At 39.2% G+C, this 3636-nt stretch overlaps 1 long non-coding RNA gene across 1 annotated transcript; it reads right to left on the reverse strand.

The window, feature by feature from the left end:
* Nucleotides 1-729: 729 nt before the first annotated feature.
* Nucleotides 730-3076, reverse strand: LOC139974951 (uncharacterized). The gene is made up of 2 exons (XR_011795599.1): nt 2674-3076; nt 730-1797 (listed from the first exon to the last, which is right to left on the reverse strand). It is a non-coding gene; the product is annotated as an uncharacterized lncRNA (long non-coding RNA).
* Nucleotides 3077-3636: the final 560 nt, after the last annotated feature.

Raw genomic sequence — 3636 nt, forward strand, 5'->3', positions numbered from 1 at the left:
AACAAATGCGTGTGAGTAATGCAGATAGCAGCGCCATTGGCAATTGCGTTGTCACCCGGCTTCAATGCATGATAAAATAACAAAACACACTTTTATCATAAATTTGATACAAAATGTCCCGTTGTATACGATTCAGTCTATACAGTGAACACCTTGTAATGATAGAGGTGCTACTATATGAAGTCAGACTATTCAAATTTTCGGTAGAAAAACCCCTGGATAAAGCAAACATTCAATTCCCTTCCAGTGGTGTCGGTAGTCATTTGTATAGGGGGGGGGGGGGTTGGGGTGACACAGCAAAATGAAAGCAACATGCCGTGTGAGTGTGTGTATGTGGAGGAGGGGGGGGGGAGGGCGTGAATGCACTAATGCGAGTTTGTACAGGGGCCTGCCATAAGCCCTGGTGAGGATTAAGGGGCAAAGCACTCTAAACCTTTGCAGTTTTCATCATTTTCAGAACTTTATGTCAGTTTAAAATCAAAAGATTTTTAAGGTTGTTTGGAGATAGACGCAACTAAATTATAGTCATTAAAAGTCAAAGACTTGTGTTTCTTTCTGCCTGTGTTTTCTCTTAAAATTTCATTAAGGGGCACCAGGGCAGGGGCAATGACACTCCGTTGACAAATAATGCAATGAGGCTGCAAAAAATTGCGCTTGACTCTTACAGTATAAGTGCTATTTGCCAACAAACGGAAAGAGCACGTGTGCACAAAGATTCAAAGAACCCTGAATGGAAGTGCTAAACATTTATTTTTCTTTTAGATTGAAACGAAATGAACAATATTGTTGAAATCAGTTCATAATGTCCACCCCCAAGAAGAAATGTAAACACATGTTAAACACATATTCTTGTACGATAAACAACAACATTCAGTCTTTTCTATAATGATGACGGTTTTATCGATATTCCCGTCGTCCGCCAGAATTTTCGGAGAAGTGAATTAGCACGGAACCATTCGCAACGGAAGAGTAAGAGACGGTGCATTCATTATTTAAGAATTCCCCATTGTGGTGTGAAGCTGGTGAATTTACTGATGTTTAAAACAGGCTTGGCTCTCAGTCACAGTGAGTGATTTTTTCAGGCGGGTATGCAATGGCACATCTTGCGATATTAATTACAGCTAGGTGCTCATTACTTAAAGATGTTCCACCTGATGGGTATCTGTGTGATCACGCACATTGAAAGCAGGTTCGAATAACAGCTATACTTGTTGTGCACAATTCGGCGTTCAACAGTCCAGGTCCACAGCCTTAGGGATCGACATATCTGTACAATGTAAGTAAAATACTTTCAGAACTTTCAGACATGCTAGTGCTTGAAGGCAATGCAGATGAACTATTCAAAGTATCAACAATTTCTCTGGATTTGCTTTTTGCTTGTTTTCTTGTATGACGTCACAGTTTTCCGGCGGTATTGGAGAACAACCTGAGTTGGAGACTTGTTTAGATTTGCCAACGCATTTCCAACAACACACGTCGCCTAACTTCTTGTAGACTCTTTTATCACAATTGTCGACTTTATAAACCAAATAAATTCTCCTCTTCTCCTTCGGCCAAATTGTCGTCCTAAAGTAATCACACGCATTTTGTATAGCTACGGAAGATAAAGGAGATACCGATCCATGGAACGCCTCTTTGACAAAATGAAAACATTGTTGTCTTGCGATACGTGATAAATCATCACATTCCAAATTATCGAATGTTACGTAATGGATTGCGTGGTAATAAATTTGATAACGGTCTGAGAATGTTTCAGTCGCAGCATCCCAAGAGGACCACACTAAGTTGCAGTAGAATCTGCAAGAAACAAAAGAATTAAGGCATAAAACGTTCATGCACCACTCTTTATCACTATGACAAGAGACAAAACAGGTTAGAAAACTGCGAACATCGTAAAATAAAAAAAATGCATAAATGTTTATTATATCTCTCAAATAACTTATATGTTAGGAACAGGGGGTGAGGGGGGGGGGGGCTAGGCTCCCAATTTTGTTGTTGATATTTTCCTATAAGTCACTGCGTTCATTTCGTAGATGGTTGTATTGCGCTAAGATTACGATTTATATATGTATAATTTTGTTATACATCAGAAGAGAAAGATGTATTTCCTTCAGATTTTGTAACATTGTTGTTATTCCACGTGCTGGATTTCAAGTAGTTCAATGTAGCTGCTAGTACATAAATTAATCACATGTTTCGAAAACTTATCAATTAAATGATGGCATATTTCTATCAATTTCCATAAAGCCCAGTTGGTGACTTTTTGAGGGTGGGAGGGAGGTTGAGTGGGGGAGGTGGATGGACAATCTGCATGTTTATCTAAAGTTGATTTGTTACAATTTGGAAGACCGGTATAGATAAGAAAACCGTGGATTTCTCAAATGAGTAAAACAAAATGTAATCATAAATCAAGATATAAGTCTTCCGTTGGCCCAATCGTCCACAATCTGAGTCCCATCACTAAGAAGCAAATAATAAGCATAGGATTACGGACAAACAGAGAGACAGACGGACGGACGGACATGATGACAAAAAGGTGAGGACACAGACAACGTTCAATCAATAGCTATACTAGAAAAACACACTGATTAATAGGTCTATAGAGAGGAACGAAGTAAAAGGTACACTCGTGTCTTTATTATAAAATACTATGAGCCCCTTTGACCCACTTACTTGCGTCTATGCATGCCAAGGCTTCGTTCACGTTTTTCGAGATACTCTGCGAAAGGACCCATTAGTTGATGTGGTCTATCGTCTGCTCGTTTCGACAGGGCCGCAACACGCGGAGCTGCGATCTGAACCGGGTTGCTTGGTCCAGCAGTCTTCCCGTCCCGAACGGCTTGCTCGATTTCAATGTAAGGTAATACGTAAAGGTTCTCGATGCCGTATTCATCTTCGTATTTAAAGTCAAAGTGATCTTTTCCGTCAAGATTTCGTGAACAGGATGACGGCGAGAAAAGAGACAAAATAAGGAAAAGCAGAAAGATCATTTTCAACAAGATATCCTTCCATCAGCCTTCAATGTAAAACTGTACCTTGCAATTTCTGTACCTTTGTACATATACGCCTGATCAAACATCTGTCAGTACTTGTTGCGGTACGGTCACTTAAAGCGATATGTCGTATAATCACAGTGTTAAAATGAAAAAAGTCAACTTGACTGGAAATGTACCTAGTTAGTATCAAGGAAGTAGCTGAAGTTCTCTTGATCTTGATATGTACGGCACCCTGAGTAGCAAAATAGTGGATGGATGTGACGATAACCCATGTATGCCTACGGTATATGCTCTCAAATAATAGAGAAGGCTTGGTTATTAAGAAGGTATATTCAAAAACTAGCCGATAAACACATGGATGGAGTTTCAAGTGTGCTTTCATACCCCTGAAATTAATGAAGTAAATTAGGCTGAATTGAATTAATCTTATATATCGAGAGACTAACTCAGTACTATATTGAATATCTTTACTAGTCTCAGGAATTCTTGACAATGATTGATGGAACCCATTCTAGTGAACTTATCATCCTTTTCTTCAAACTGTTTTAAATTATCTTTACATTTGTTTTTATTTTACGTAACTTTACCAGGGGCACAGGCGGGTGTATGAACGACACATCTGGTTAGACTATCGTTGTCT

The sequence above is a fragment of the Apostichopus japonicus genome, chromosome 10 (assembly GCF_037975245.1).
Source record: "Apostichopus japonicus isolate 1M-3 chromosome 10, ASM3797524v1, whole genome shotgun sequence".
NCBI classification, from domain to species: Eukaryota; Metazoa; Echinodermata; class Holothuroidea; order Aspidochirotida; family Stichopodidae; genus Apostichopus; species Apostichopus japonicus.